We start from the raw sequence: 16,953 nt of genomic DNA on the forward strand, positions 1-16,953 counted from the left end.
CACGGAAGAAGAAGAGAGTAAGGGCCGGCGAACCGGGCCCAAACCGAAGGAAGCCGGCGAGACCGATTGGCCGGTTACGGTTACGGTTACGGTTACGATGGGAGCCGGTAAACGCGAGATGGAGGCTAACCGGGCACGACGACCATGGTTCGGGGGAAAAACGGAAAGAAACGAGACCCCCCATACCCACTCTAGAGACTACGGCGGTTGCGGATCAACATAAGACCGGAGAAACGGCGGGTGGCGGCGAGGAGTCGGAGGCCGGAGCGTACGAGGTTACCGGAATGGATATCCGGTACGAGATGGTGGACGGGTGGGTCCAAGACGGCGAGCCCGTGTCGGAACGGGCTACGGCGACAAAGGAGGAGAAGACCGACACGGAGGTCGGGTCTACGACGGAAGAGCGAGGCGAGATGCATGCAATACGGCCGATGGAGGGCCAAGCGACAAGCATGCCTACGAAGGAGCCACATCGAGCGACCGAAGATGACGGTCGGATCACGCCTTCGAGAGGCGAATACGAGGAGGAAGGCGGCGACGACAAGACCTGGCACGATGCTAGGGAAGATTGGTGGGAAGAGGTGGCCTACGGAGAGGCTAAGACCGGCGGCCACGAAGATAAGGCCCGAGAGGGATCCTCCACACCGGCTATAGAGACTCCGACGGTCGGCGCGAGTGCCGACGTGAGACCAAGAGTGGCGGACGGTGGCGGCGAGGGGACGAAGGCCACAACGGATGAAGGCACCGAGAGAGGCATACGGGAGGTCGCGGAGAACGAAGATGTATGCGCCCAAAAGAACGAACACGACATCGCGAAGGATGTGTGCGGTCGAGCGGGCCAAGAGGGCCAAGAGGGTGTTCCTCCGAGCGAAACGGAGGTCGGGGAAGAAAGGTACCTTTCCGAAAGGGTACGCGAAGAGGAGCGGAATGCGAAACGTGCAATGCGGCCGCATGAGGGCCAAGCAACGAGCACGGGAACGATGGTATGCTCTACGGCGAGGGAGCACGGCAAGCAAAGGGAAGGCGAAAAATGCGTGATGGGGTCATCGAAGGACCGAAGCACGAGCACGCGTTCGGAGGACGACACCGACGTACGGGGAAAGCCTACGGAAGGCAAGCGCGGAGCGAGAAGAGTCGGCACGACGAGGTGCGCGGCATGAAAAGGGCGGATCCGGAGGATATGCGAGGCGAACAAAGGGTCGGCAACGGCGTTCGGGAGGACCGAACGGGGAGGGAAGCGCGGGCATCGGATATGGCGGCCCGAGTGTAGTCGGTGGTTCGAGGAAACACGGTGGACGTGGCGGATCAGGTGGAGGCAACGACTCGGCGAGCATCGTCGAGTGTGGCGGATCGGATGGAGCCGACGGTTCGAGACCATTCGACGAAGATGGTGGGCCGGAAGGCGACGGTGGTTTGTATGGACGGGGTGGACTTGCTCGAAGTGGAAGACGAAGCCGGGCAAGCCCACGAGGTTGTCAAGGGCTCGGTTGGCCGCCTTGGCCGAAAATCTCGCGTTTTGTTCCCCTTTTTGGCACATACCGGTGGATGTGCGGTTAGGTGGGGGCGGATGTCGTGAAGATTTTCGTCCATAGGCGGAAAACCGAGCGAAGCAAGCAAACCCGCGATGTGCAACGTTGCACATCAACATGTTGTATTTCTATTTATCGATAGTGATAAGTATGGTGCTAGAAATGCACCTTAGGATTTGTAAAGTGTAAAGGTGATGTGCTTTTACGCGCACATCCACGTGAGAGAGAGATAGGTACATAGTAGTTCGTGTAGAGGTGGGAGTTAAGACCCATCCTTCCCACCTCCCCTAAAATCGAGGGAAATATCCCCATTGATTGAAAGGGGATATTTTGTAGCACCTTTATGTAACGGTCTTCCCTCCTTGTGCTATAAAAGGAGAGGAAGAGCACCATTGTGGGGGTTGCCTTATTTTGGAGTGTGAGTGAGGTATACCATTTCGTTTAGGGTTCCTTAGTTAGGGTTTCTTTTCTTCTTCGTCGGATTAGGGTTTCGGGTTTATCATAGTCGTTCGGTGCGGCCTACGCGGCCGCCATTTTGTAATCGGTTTTCGGTTCTAATATATCTTGTTGAGCATTTGGCCTCCATCTTCCTCTTGTTCATTCTTTCTCTTCTTGTGCTAAGCTCCATTCCGAAGTCCTATTCCTTCTCCCCTTCTCCTTAGTCCAAGACCCCCGTGGTTCCGCCCTTCTCCACGCACGCGCGTAACAACGCGACAGCGGTTCCGACGTCATTGGTGTCAAGGATAAACATCCTCCCGTCTCTACACCCTTGCGTAATTACTTCTCCCTCATCCTCAATGAAGCACCCACGGTGCGTAAATCGCACCTGCATCCCTTGGTCGACGATCTGTCCGACCGACACCAGGTTCTTCGTGATTGTCGGAATGTGTAATACGTTCATCAGCTTCCCCTTTTGTCCGACGTGGCTCAAAGGGACTTCTCCGACGTGCATGATTGGGTGAGGAGTGTCGTCTCCGGTTTCGACTACCCCTGGTTGATCCGATTTCTCCAAAAAGGAGAACCACTCCTTGTGGCTCGTCATGTGGTTTGACGCACCGGAATCAACGTACCACACTTCCTCCGATTTGGAAGTGATCTTCTTCCTTGAGTTTGCCTTGTGACTCATCACTAAGGTTGATTCCTTACCGTTCTTGGATCCTCCTGATCCGTTTGCGTAGTGCGAGCTTTGCTGGCCATCCTTGCCAGCCTTGCCGGATCCAGATTTGTCCGAGTCGGAGCGCTTTCTCCAGCACTCGCTTTCTCTATGGCCCTTTTTGCCACAGTACCAGCATTTTGGTGCGGATTTGTCTTGCCGGCCTCCGACACCGCCTTGACTCCCCTTGCTTGTGGAATTCCCGGAACTACTGTCGACACGATCTCTGTGCCGTCGTTCTTGCACTTGCCGGCTGCCTCCATTGCGTGCCGACCCACCTCGTCCACCACGCCCACGGGACCGATTTGCCTCCGTGTACAACATCCGGCTGTTAGTGGGTGCGCTAGTTGACGCACCAACGTGGTTCTCCTCTACAAGGAGCATCAACTGTAAGTCGAAAAATGACGGCGTATTCTCCCTTGTACAAACCGCCGTCCGAAAGGCTTTGTACTTAGACGCCAGGCCCCCAAGACAGACCTGTACTAGCTCATCTTCCTCTATGGTAACGTTAATAGAGGCAAGCGAGTCACAGATCTCTTTGATTCGGGCCGTGTAGTCAACCACCGACATGTCCCTCTATTGGACATTGCTCAACTCTTGTCGGAGTTGCAGCTTTCGGGCTGTAGTGCTTGCGGCGAAAACCTTCTTCAGGTTTCCCCAACCCTCCTTCGGTGTCTTGGCGTCTCGGATGTGACTCAGCAACTGGTCTCCGACACTGGGATGGGAAGTGAGAAGAACAATATTGATGAGCAAACTTGGCCGAGGTTGAATCCGGATGTGGAGTACCCGGCTACGGAAGACCCGGTGAGAACCGGATGGCGTGTGCCCGGCAACCGCTAGATGATGCAGGCCCGGTGAGGAGTGCTCACCGGATGAAGGGACATATTCGTAAATATGTTTTTTGAGAGTCCATCGGGGCTATATTTGTAAATAGCTGAAAAGTCATATTAGTATAAATATGACTTAGGGCAAACTTAGAAAATGTTGATGTTGTTGTCATTCTTGTTGGCGCAAGATTAGAGCGCAACAGTGTACAGAGAGAGAGAGAGAGAGAGAGAGAAAGAGACGAAGAGTTCATATCTCTGTTGTAACTGCCGCCTGTGGCAAAGACAGTGAACAAGAGGTTATTGCCTCTGTGATCATCTATTGTATATTGTTACATAGTGATAGTTAGCAGTCAGTGGACTGCCATGGTTTTTCCCGTGTTTGGGTTTTCCACGTAAACATCTTGTGTACTCTTCTCTTCTCTCCATTGTGTCGTGCATTCATTCCCGTTTTCTGTGTTTGATTCTAAGCTTGGTTGTGGCCGAGCGTTGTCATCCGGAGCGTGCAGTTCCTGACACCTCGCGATGGAACAGTTCTAGGAACTGCATGCGAACATCTTGGAAGGTGACAAACTCCCCTGCGTCGAGGCGAGAATACCATCGCACAGCTGGTCCATCAAGGGATAGCGTAAACTCGGCGATTTTTGAGGCCTCGATTTCGGCAGGCGAGAGTCGCTATGTTGAGTGGTTGCCCTGCTAGGTGGACACGAAGCCATGGATGTGCGACTCTGCGTCGGGGCCGTCGGTGTATCGTGGGTAAGGATACGGCATGGTATCGAAATCGGGATCTTCCGATAAAACCGGAAAAGGGTTAGGGTCAGGGTGGGTGACCTCTGGAGGGCTTGGTGGAGAGGTTAGTGTGGAATCAACTCGCGACCGAGTAGCAGGTGGCGAGGATTGCAACCGGTGAGCCTCCGATATTTCTTGGAAAGACTGGTCCGTGACCGCCGAGTCAAAAGTTCCTTCGACTGGCTCAAGACATCGGCCAAATGGCCAAGACCGCTTGGTGCGATTGGGCGCCGTAATGGTGGCTGAAGGTTGTCTTCAACGTAGTTCGTTGTGATCTCACAATTGTAACCGGGCATCCCAAATTGTGTTATCTGTTCCTTTGGAAAACACCTTCGATGAGCCCACAGGCTATCGGTGTCAAGGGATCGTGTTACGTGGAAGCTTCTTCTACACGAGGAAAAGAGAGGAGAACAAGGATCGTACACGGGCTACAACCCGTTAGGTATGAATGTAGCATGATTTATGAGTATGGGGAGAATACACAGATAGAAGTTTAGAAAAGATGTCACTTATATTCCATAATAAAGCTTACAATGATTACAGTACTCGGCCTCAACCGGAAACAGTACGTTGTCGCGTTGTTACGCGCGTGCGTGAAGAAAGGCGGGACCACGGGGGTCATGGACTAGAGAGTGATAGAGCGTAGGAAGTCGTGCTTCCCTGTTTCTGGGGCATCCCAGAGACACACCGGAAGCAACCGAAGGGAGAGAGAGAGAGAGAGAGAGAGAGAGAGAGAGAGAGAGAGAGTGTGCTTAACACCGACTCACGCACACGCACACGCACACACGCACAACCCGACTCACGCCTTAGGTACAAAAAACGCAGGAAAGGGTAAGCACCCGATGCCAACAACGACGCAAATATACACAGACAAACGTATATATATATATATATATAAAGGGAAGAATACATTCCCGGCGTCGAGCCGGACTGACGTAGGTTACAGTAGTCGTCTGTTGTCAAGCCGCCGTTGGGGAGCTCTCAACTCGTCACGCCGAGCGGGGTCTTGCACAGGAAGCCGAACCAAGCAAACCCTAAGCGAAACACGCAGAAGGAGAAGAAGAAGAACCTAACTCTAAACCTAACGGTATACCCTCTAATGCAAAATGGGCAACCCTTACACAAAGGGCGTTCCCTTCCTTTTATAGAACAAGGAAAGAGATGCGTTACAATGTGGGACAAATCCCGACTTACATGGGATCGTCTGTCCCGACTTGACTACTCTTCGGCGCCATAAAGGCGCCCTCGATATTCACAATAAATGTACACGGGTGCGTACACATGCTGCACCCCGTCGATGTAGCCAATATTCCTCGGTTTCTGCCTCTGGCCGAAATTCTTCACGACATCCGCCCCCATTTAACTACACGTCCACCGGTACGTGCCAAATCCGGTTGAAGGGTGAGAGATTTCGGCCGGTGAGAAACCGGTCTTCCGTGATCCACATCCCGGCTCGCTGTCGGTTCGACCCGTCGGCTTCGAATCTTCCTTCACGCTCGCCTCCCCGTAGGCTCGTTCGACCCATCGATGGGTCCTCTGCCGTGATCTCCGTAGTACGCGTACTTCCGTTGGCCCTTGTTCGGCCGTATGAACGCCCCGCTTCCTGCCGTATGACCGATGTCCTCCGTTTGAGGAACGCCCGTAGCGGCCCGCTTGGCCTTCGTTGATAATTCGCGTCGTCCTGATTGCCGTCCCATGTCGTTTCGCGTTGCCCTCGTCCTTTCGCCGCCACCTTCCTTCTCCATGGTCTTACATCGCCGCATCGGCTCGAACCGCCATGGTCTCCGGAATAGTGTGGAGGATCCCTTCCTGGCCTGATCGTGCATCGCCGCTCACCCGCATACCGGTGTCCTTTGCATCCGAGGAACACCCCGTAGTAGCCCGCTTGGCCCTTCTCGTCTTCATGTTGCTGCAATAGGTCTTGAGTCTTTTGTTTGCCGTCGTCCCCTCGCCCCCACCTGCTTGTCATCTCGACTTGCCGTGTCAGTCTTCGCTACTTCAACGGAGCTACCGAGATCTACAAAGCGAGTGTGGAGGATCCTCCTCCGGTCTTTCTTGCCATCTCCTGACTCCGACCTTGTGCAGCCCACTAGGCACTTGTCACCTCGTTCCCGGCACCTCCCTTGTGCCGTCTTCCGCTTCCTTCGTTCGGCCCGCCCGCGCCGAACACCGTCCCGTAGTCACACTTCGATCCAGCCCGCGATGGCCACTTGCGAGACTCTTATTCCGTCCCAGGTGTGCCTTTCCGGCCCGACACACCTCCCCGTGTTTGCCCCTACCGGCTCCTTCCGAAACCTCGTGTTGTCGGGTCCCGTTCCCTGCCGCCACCGTCCTTCTCCCTCGGTCCCACGTTGCCACGTTGACCGAACTGCCAGGGTCTCCGGATCGGTGTGAGGGTCCCATAGGACCGGACTCCGCGTCTATGCTTGCCGAAATTCGGGTGGCTTTTGTTTGAGTCCCTCTCGGACTCTCCTCGTGTCTTCCGCGTAGTCGGGTCCCGTTTCCCGCCGCCACCAACCTTCTCCCTCGGTCTTACGTTGCCACGTTGGCTGAACTGCCGGAGTCTCCGGTTAAGTGTGGGGATCACGTAGGACCGGACTTCCTTACGCCCATTGCCTTCGTCACCTCGCTGCCACCGTCAATATCTTGGTCTTACGTCGATCGTGTTGCCGACTGCCGAAGTCTCTAGAACCGGTGTGAAGGATCCTCCGCCAACTGCCCATCCGTACCCCTTTTGCCTTCGTCACCTCGCCGCCACCGTCGGTATCTTGGTCTTACGTCGACCGCGTTGCCGACTGCCGAAGTCTCTAGAACCGGTGTGAAGGATCCTCCGCCGACCGCCCATCCGTACCCCTTTTGCCTTCGTCACCTCGCCGCCACCATCAGTATATTGGTCTTACGTCGACCGCGTTGCTGACTGCCGAAGTCTCTAGAACCGGTGTGAAGGATCCTCCGCTGACCGCCCATCCGTACCCCTTTTGCCTTCGTCACCTCGCCGCCACCGTCAGTATCTTGGTCTTACGTCGACCTCGTTGCCGACTGCCGAAGTCTCTAGAACCGGTGTGAAGGATCCTTCGCCGCCGCCCATCCGTACCCCTTTTGCCTTCGTCACCTCGCCGTCACCGTCAGTATCTTGGTCTTACGTCGACTGCGTTGCCGACTGCCGAAGTCTCTAGAACCGGTGTGAAGGATCCTTCGCCGACCGCCCATCCGTACCCCTTTTGCCTTCGTCACCTCGCCGCCACCGTCAGTATCTTGGTCTTACGTCGACCGCGTTGCCGACTGCCGAAGTCTCTAGAACCGGTGTGAAGGATCCTCCTTGGGCGTTCATCGCGTTCTCGACCCTGTCCCGGGTCGTCCTTTTCCGCATGCCGAGAGGGCGTTTTGTTTCGCACCCTCTCCCGTGGTATCGACGTATCGTCTCCTCGGCCTCTTCGTAGGCATGCTCTCTTCCTCCCTCCCGGAATGGTCATCCGGGAGTCCGCTCCGCCCGGTTCTCGTCCGGGTCCGTTCGTCCTTCTCCGGATCGCCGAGTCCCGTTCTCTTGTCGCCACCGATCTCTCTTATAGGACTCACGCCGGCAGTCGGGCCTGCAGCCGGATCGGTGTAAGGAATCCCATAGGACCGACTTTCATTCTCATTCCGAATCTCGACCTTCGCCCGGTCGGTCTTTCTCCCCATGTAAAAGAGGGCGGCTCGTCCCGCACCCTCTCCCGTGTCGGCTTCTTTATGCCAAGTCCGGCCCCGATCGAACAATCCACGACCGGATCACGCTCCACCCGTATCGGAATGCTGATCTTCTCGTGCCGCTTCCGTCCTCGGCCTCCTCGTAGGTCGTTTCCCATCCTTCTTCGCTGGCATCGTGCCAGGACTCCTCGGTACCGCCACCCATCTCCTCGGTCTTACATGGGCATACGGGCCCGAATGTCGAGTTCTCCGGAATCGGGTCCGTGGGCTTTCGTCCGCTCCTTCCCCGTATCGTCTCGCCGGTGATTCTTGCCCTTTCGCCGCCCTCTTCCTCCGCTTGGGACTCACGTGGGCACTCGGGCCCGACTGCCATCGTCTCGGGAGCAAGTGCGGGAAGACACAAAGAATCGCCCGTCCGTTTTACGCCCTTGTCCGTAGCCACCGACTCTTCGTGGTTGGCGGTCGTCTTCTTACCGATCGCGCAAGCCCCGTCTGGGCTCGCTTCTCCAATGATCGGGACCTAGGGCTGACACGCCCGAAACCGCTGGTCCCAATGATCCGATTCCGCGATCTGCATCTCGGCCTCGTCCTTGGCCGTTCTATCTCCGCAAGTCGAGAGGGCGTTTTGTTTCGCACCCTCTCCCGTGGTACCGTGGTACCGATCTTCCGTCGTCACGTGGGGCAAGTCCGTTTCCTCGGTCTCGGCTTCCGGCCTCGATCTTCCCTCTTCCTCGAGCATCGCTTTGAGAGCTGCGTACGCCTCCGCAATCCTGGCCCCAACGCCGACCCTTGCCGACTCTCTTTGCCGTTCGGCCTCTTCCCGCTGTGATGGCACGCCGTCGCGTACCTTCCTCTTAGCCTTCTCGGCTCGTTCATTGTCTAGCCGTTGGCACACCTTTCCGACCTTCGACCAGTCCTCCGTAAGCCCATTCGCTCCATCATCGTCTTCGAGCTCAATCCCGATGGCTTCCCGTTCCGCTCGGTCGATCGACCTGACGAACAATAGGACCTTGTCCGCCCCCACCAAACCTTGCTCCCGCTCTGGGAGCCGAGCAAGCCATCGCTCGAACTCCCGGAACGCCTTCGTCGTGCCTCGATGGGTCTTCACCGATGCTACCCACTGGTCGAAGTCGTGTCGTCCCTGGCTCTTCCGCCGTCCTCCGTATGCCTTCAGGAGCGCCTCTTCGAAGGCCTCCCGCGAACTATGAGCCTCACGGAGCTCCTTTATTTCCGCATGCATCCGGACAACCACGACCTGACAGAAGAACTCCAGCCTCAACGCCTCGTCTACGCCACGCTCCTCCATTTCCGTGTTGTAGGCTTCCAAGTAAGATGGGACTTTGTCCCCGTTGAAACGGCCGACTCTTTCGACCACTCGCTCAACCGCTTGTTGCACTGCTTCTCGCCTCATCACCACTCGAGCCGACTCCAACACCACTTCGGCCACCATCTCCGCAAGGTCGTCGTCTTCCGACTCCATCCTCCCTTGCCGCCTTTCACGTCAGGCTCACCAAATATGTCGCGTTGTTACGCGCGTGCGTGGAGAAAGGCGGGACCACGGGGGTCATGGACTAGAGAGTGATGGAGCGTAGGAAGTCGTGCTTCCCTGTTTCTGGGGCATCCCAGAGACACACCGGAAGCAACCGAAGGGAGAGAGAGAGAGAGAGAGAGAGAGAGAGAGAGAGAGCGTGCTTAACACCGACTCACGCACACGCACACGCACACGCACACAACCCGACTCACGCCTTATGTACAGAAAATGCAGGAAAGGGTAAGCACCTGACGCCAACAACGACGCGAATATACACAGACAAACGTATATATATATATATAAAGGGAAGAATACATTCCCGGCGTCGAGCCGGACTGACGTAGGTTACAGTAGTCGTCTGCTGTCAAGCCGCCGTTGGGGAGCTCTCAGCTCGTCGCGCCGAGCGGGGTCTTGCACAGGAGGCTGAACCAAGCAAACCCTAAGCGAAACACGTAGAAGGAGAAGAAGAAGAACCTAACTCTAAACCTAACGGTATACCCTCTAATGCAAAATGGGCAACCCTTACACAAAGGGCGTTCCCTTCCTTTTATAGAACAAGGAAAGAGATGCGTTACAATGTGGGACAAATCCCGACTTACATGGGATCGTCTGTCCCGACTTGACTACTCTTCGGCGCCATAAAGGCGCCCTCGATATTCACACTAAATGTACACGGGTGCGTACACAGGTTGCACCCCGCCGATGTAGCCAATGTTCCCCGGTTTCCGCCTCTGGCCGAAATTCTTCACGACAACGGACAGAGCTTACTCCTATGATAGTACTTTCGCTCAGAATGATCTAGGTATCCCCCCCCTTGTCGAGGTACGCAGACCTCGGTTTATATACTTTTTCTTCATACAGAGTTGAGCCGTTGGCTGACTGTGAGGCTCAAAACTCGGCGTTTTCCTAAACTCTACCTTCCTCACCTACTAACCTTACCTACCGGCGTATTATATTTAACTAATTTATCTTTTTGTCCCATGGACAACAGGTGGACACTCCACAGGGGGAACCTCTTGCTTGCTTGAGGACCGAAAGTACATTCACTGTACTCATCATATGTCACACTCAGAGAGGGTGACTTGTTCCTAGTTGATATTCTTGTGTCATCATTATGGCATGGATGACTCAGACACCTCAGTAAGGCCGACATCACGCATTTTTCCAGAGCCAGATATATCCCCAAACTCTCCTTCTCCGATCATCAATTCTACGAGCATTGCTAGTATGGCAAACAAATAGTTGCATCACACCCGACATCAACATTGACAAAATCAAGTCCACTTGGACGTATGTGGTCCTATGCCACATTAGTCTCTTGGTGGTGCCTTGTACTTGTTTAGGTTTATCAACGACTAGACTCACAAGGTGTGGGCTTATCCGATCAAAACCAAAGATCAGGTGTTCTTGATTATTTCCGAATGGCTCGCTACATTAGAGAACTAGTCCGGTCAAAAGCTGAAATGCATTCGAATCGATAATGGAGGAGAGTTCAAGTCTGAAGAATTCGTCAAATTTTGCCAACATCGTGGCATTCAACGTGAATATATGACACCCCACAATCCGAACCAGAATGAAATTGCCAAGCGAATGAATCGGATAACTCAAGAAAGGATAATATACATGCTCCAACGCTATGGACCGTCGAATGGCTTCTAGGCAGAGGCCCTACTAATGGCAGTGCACATAATCAATATGTCACCGAGTAGGCCTCTTGGACTTCGAATACCTTAGGAATTATGGACTGACAGTAAGCTGAATTATGACAAGTTGAGGACTTTCGGATGTGAGGCATATGCCCTCATACTAAAAGACGACCGCCACAAACTTGCACCAAGGACTAGGAAATGCATTTTCCTCAATTATGGACCAGACGACGAGTTCGGATACCGACTCTGGGACCCCGAGCACAGACAGATCGTCTAAAGTTCGGATGTAGTGTGCAATGAGTCGGCTATGCATAAGACAACCGAAAGGCCTATTGAAGTCCGAAGGGTAGTTTTCTCAAACGTGCCAACCCTTCACGAAGGCCAAGCCCATAACACAAGGTCGGTTGCACGGGTAACCGAATCCTCAAGCTACAACTCGGCAACGATCAACTCGGCACAACCAAATGATTCGGCTTTGGATCATCCGACTCCGACACCCGATGTGATCAGTCCAGTCATACCTCGAAGATCCGAGACAATGTCGCAACCCCCAGAGAGATACTCTCCTGGAATCTTCTTTACGGATGTTGGCAAACCGATGTCACATGCAAATTTGACCACATGGCATTTGGCGATGGAGTTAGAAATGAACTCCATTCGAGCAAACAAAACTTGGGACTTGGTTAAATTACAAAAGAATCAACGTGCTCTTCCATGCAAATGGGTCTATCGAATTAAAGAGACGTTTGATTCAGCCGCCCCAAAGTACAAGGCCAGGCTAGTCGCAAAGGGTTTCCGATAGCAATATGGTGTCGACTTCCACGAAATTTTTTCACAAGTGGTGAAAATGACTACCCTTCAATTTCTACTCGATGTCATGCCCACTGGGGATTTGGAGCTTATACATTTAGATGTGAAGATGATCTTCCTCCATGGCGACTTAGAGGAAATTTATATGGAGCAGCCAAAAGGCTTTGTAGTATCTAGCCAGGAACATCTAGTCTATCGACTCAAGAAGAGTCTTGTTGAGAGACAAGCTCAACATCGGCCAGATCAACTGAGCAAGCCGAGGACCGGATCGGTTGGGACCAATCGGTTAGGCCGAATCGGTACTGGTACGCAGACCGGTGCGTAGGAAGGCCGGATCGGTGCAGAAACTGTGAGGCTATCGGAAAGATATTCCGTAAGGAATATATTTGGGAGTTAGTGTAGGGGCTCCTTAATGAGCATTGAAGTACTATCAGTACTTCTGTCAGTCCGAAAAGGACTTGTATAAAAGTGTTCATTGAACACACACAATGTACAGATTGAGTATTATTTTGAATATGTTCTGGTTTTTACTCTCTCTCTGTCTCTCCCGTGCGTACTGTGCAAACCTAAGTTTTCCATTAAACCTATGTTTTCTGTTGTTCAGTTTCCTATATTGCTTCCGCACGCCATTCTTTTCAAGTCTCTATGGTCTCAAGTAGGCACCAAGGCAATGGTACAATAAGTTCGATGACTTTATCTAGTCGATCGGCTTCTCTAAGAGCGATGAGGACCCCTGCCTCTTCACGAAAACAACTCAAGTTGGGTCACCCATCTTCCTCATCTATATGTGTATGACATTCTAACAGACATGCTGGAGAGCTTGTCGATCTTGTTCGGCAACTGCGGTTGAAGTTTGCAATGAAGGACCTACGTCCTGCTCGACACATTCTCGGTATGAAGTTTAGTCGGCTCCGAAATCAACGACAACTATTCTTGTCTCAAGCCGACTACATTAGACGTGTCTTACAACACTTCAACATACAATTAGCAAAATCTGCTTTGACCCCACTCCCCATTAATCTTCGGCTATCTCAGCGAGATTGCTCGTCATCCGGTCCGAAGGGGGAATATATGAAGTCGGTACCATATGCACTAGTAGTTGGCTCCTTGATGTACGCGATGGTCGCGACATGGCCTGACATTGCTCATGTCGTAGGAGTCATCAGCGGATTCATGCACAACCCAGGATGATCGCACTAGAATGCAGTTAAGCATGTATTCAGATACCTGGTGGACACACAAGACCTTGGCATTCTCTTCGGTCTGAACTAAAACTCGGGCGTAATCAGTTACACCGACTCAAATTTTGTTGGTTGTGTGGACAACCGAATATTGCTTCAAATTCGGCAATGGAGCAATTTCGTGGAAATCGAAAATTCAGGAGTGCATTGCTACATCAACAATCGAGGCCGAATATGTAGTCGCGTCCAATGCAGTGAAAGCGACTTTATGGCTCGGTCAACTAGCGCACACGTTTCGACAAAGCCGACTCCGACTCGGCTCCGGTGGTCTACAACAACAGTTAGTCAGCGCACGAGCTCACTACTGCGAGCGAAGGTATTGCACAAGTGATAGCGAACAATCCTTCAAAAACTTCCCCTAAAAACCCTATAACTTCCAACCCTAAAATGATGATCCCCGAAACAATCCGCACTCCTCCCTTTTTATAGCCTCTCAAGGAGAGGGCTCTCGTCACATCTGGCAGTTATGAGAGTTGTTTCCATGTCAACGATCTTTTCCCATGATATCGTCCCCTCACCTACCCCTTATTCCTCCCTTTTCGTGCGACTTAAAGTATCCATTACAATATACCCTTTTTTGTACTTCCTATCTACCTTCCATTTTACCCCTTGTTTTTGTAATGTTTGTACATAAATTCCCCCCTTTTGTGTGCACATGTGCACATGTCCAACTTCTCCGCTTCCAATAGATTTTCTCACTGTTGCCGGAATCCTTCACGACAACGGTGACATATAACAATAAATAAAAGATAATAAAAAACTATTAAAACCTTCTTGAGGGCATGTTGAACCAACATTGCAACATTTTTTAGTTTCAGAACATCCTCAACACTGTCATGTGTAGTGTATTGCTTATAGGAATGCTTCTCATTAGATATTTCAGTCATGTGTAGTGTATTGCTTATAGGAATGCTTCTCATTAGATATTTCAGTCATGTGTAGTGTATTGCTTATAGGAATGCTTCTCATTAGATATTTCACTAAGGTCTGACTAATTGTGCACATGCCTATGAGACATTTTCATTTACAAAACAAGGGACAATGCAATGCTGATTCTCTTACACAGGCTACAGTTTGATATTGGTGAGCTACCAATGCTATGTTTAACAATCATTTGTTTTTAGCTCCTTAGGTAGGCTAAGTTGAAATTGAGAACATTTGTTCCTCTTTTACACAGTTTCCCAGCTTTCAGTTATTGCCCATGGAGTTTCATAGTTGGCATGACATACACATGCAATGAGCTAGACTTTGTCTGAAGAAACTTCTGTTGCCTTGAGCTGTTTGGTTCACTTGTGGTTGAGGCATAGTTTGATTTCCCATTAACCATCCAATAATTGTGTGCAGAAGACATCTGAGATTAGGTGCAATCCCTGCAAGAATCCTAGTCAGTGCGGGGTATATACACTTTTCATTAAAAGATAACTATCCTGCACGTACATTTCACCATATGTGCCCTTTATAATGTAGGTTTCATGATCATTCAGAGCAATTATTCAGGAAATTAGCACATAGCATCAGCCAGTCAATTGAATAATGCTTCTGCTTGATCATCTAAACAAAGCCAGGAACTTAAAGCATAGCAGTGATCATCCACAAGACAAATTCGATGCCAACTCTCAAACATTAGTATGCTTCAGAAGTTTCATTGCAAGGCAACAATTTGAGTGGCAACTAAACAAGACTAACGTTAGAATCACATAGCAGAACTTGAGCATACAAACAGAAAACAGAAAACTTCTAGCACTAACAGCATTTCTGAAATTCTGACCATTGAAGCCTCAAATCCTCATATTTTGTATAAGGATAAATTGTTCATTTTATTACAAATGAATGAACACAAAACATAAAACTTGCTAATATGAACAGTATTTCTGATCATTCAAGCCTAAAAATCCACATATTTAGGGGAACAAAACTTGTTTAAGCCTATCAAGAATCTTTAAGAACTGATTCAACAACACGGAAAATTTGCTGACACTAACCAATCAATCCCCATACTTTGTGCATGGAGAAATCTGTTCAGGCCTACAATAATTTACGGAATCCCTATGCTAAGATGAATTGACTTCTTATCTGTATAGATTATTTGATTCCTAATAATCAAAGAAATTTCGGATAATTCCACTGAGAGTACTCTTCCATTTTGTTTCATTATCCACTGTAATCTACTTATCTCGCAAGGAGAAACAAGGTCTTAAAGCAAACGAAGTTCTAGCTCTACCAGAAGAAATAAATATGAAATCCACAAATATGACTCTATATGATCTACTACATAAGGAAGCTCAGACTCCATTAAAGCAAACAAACAAATAAAAAAGAACAAATTTGATCTCTGAAACTAACAAACATCCAAGTACATATCTCCGATATGAAAGAAATAAGGCCCATCTCTCTCAAAACAAAAACAAAGAAAAGAAGGCAAACAAAAAATGCAAGTACAGACAATTTTCTTCTGATTACTTGTGTGATTGAAACTTCAAAGAAATGTATTTGACAGGATACGATTAGTCTGCTGAGATTTGAAACAATACACGAAAGAACTACAGAAATGAGATGGAGGGAGGGAGGTTGGAGAAAAACGTAAAGAGAAAAAAATCAAGCAGAATTTAAAGAGAGAGCAGTCAAGTATGAATCAAGAGAATGGATTCAAGCAGGAATCAAAAGAGAAGAATATATAAAACAAAAAGATCATTTCAAACAAAGATCAAAGAGAGGAAGTCGTGAGGAATTAAAGCAGAAACCGCATGGAGAAATTTCCAACAGAAATCAAAGAGAGAAAACCAATCCGATTTCAAATAGATACAGTTAGAAGAGTGAAAATTACAGCAGAATTGGCAGAAAGAAAATCAAGCAAAATTGAAAGAGGTAAATTTTAAACATAAATAAAAGAGTGAAAAGAAAAGCATAAATAGCAGACATTTCAGTGCGAAAATCTAGCAGAAAATAAAAAAGAGATTCAAATAGAGGGCATTTCATCGATTTCATGGCCCAATTTATTAATCCTGATGAAAGGGCACATGCCGAGAATTAGCAATGGGCACGGTTCGGTTCGGTTTCAAGGCAAAGAAATCGAACCGAACCGTTTATATAAAACAAAAACCAAATCTAACCGTTTAGGGAAAAGTTGAAAACCAAACCGAACCATTTAATAAAAGATTTAAACCTAACTATTTACATAAAACTAATTAAACATCTAAATAAATAAAAATACATTAAATTAAATAAGTATTTAAGTTAAATTTATTAAATCAATAAGAGAAACTTTAATTAAACCATTAAATTAAATAAACATTTAAGTTAAATTAATTAAATCAATAAAAAACTATTAATTAAACCATTAAATTAATAAATTATTAAGATAAAAAAAAAGTTAACAAAAAACCTATAAACCCGAGTTTTAGAACCAAACCAAACCAAAACCGAACGGTTTATCGAAAATCCAAACCAAACCGAACCATTCAAAATTTTTGGAACCAATAAACCGGTTCGGTTCAAGCCGAAACCGTGCCCCATTGATACCAAGAATAATTTTCTCATATCTTTTTTGCGTTGTTTCCATGGCTACCTACTACATACACATCATCTCGATCTGATGTTACACAATGATATGATGATGTTTACATAAGTAAAATTGAGAGGAGCTCTTTTGTCCACGCCCTGTGGAATGGAAACTAAAGACTCAATTCATATTCTCAATGCCTCAATAGTAAATGAAGCAGCCTGTTTGGTCCGAGAGGGGG

The sequence above is a fragment of the Azolla caroliniana genome, unplaced genomic scaffold (assembly GCF_043228905.1).
Source record: "Azolla caroliniana isolate FFs.n. ecotype wild unplaced genomic scaffold, voAzoCaro1.0.p SCAF_7, whole genome shotgun sequence".
NCBI lineage: Eukaryota > Viridiplantae > Streptophyta > Polypodiopsida > Salviniales > Salviniaceae > Azolla > Azolla caroliniana.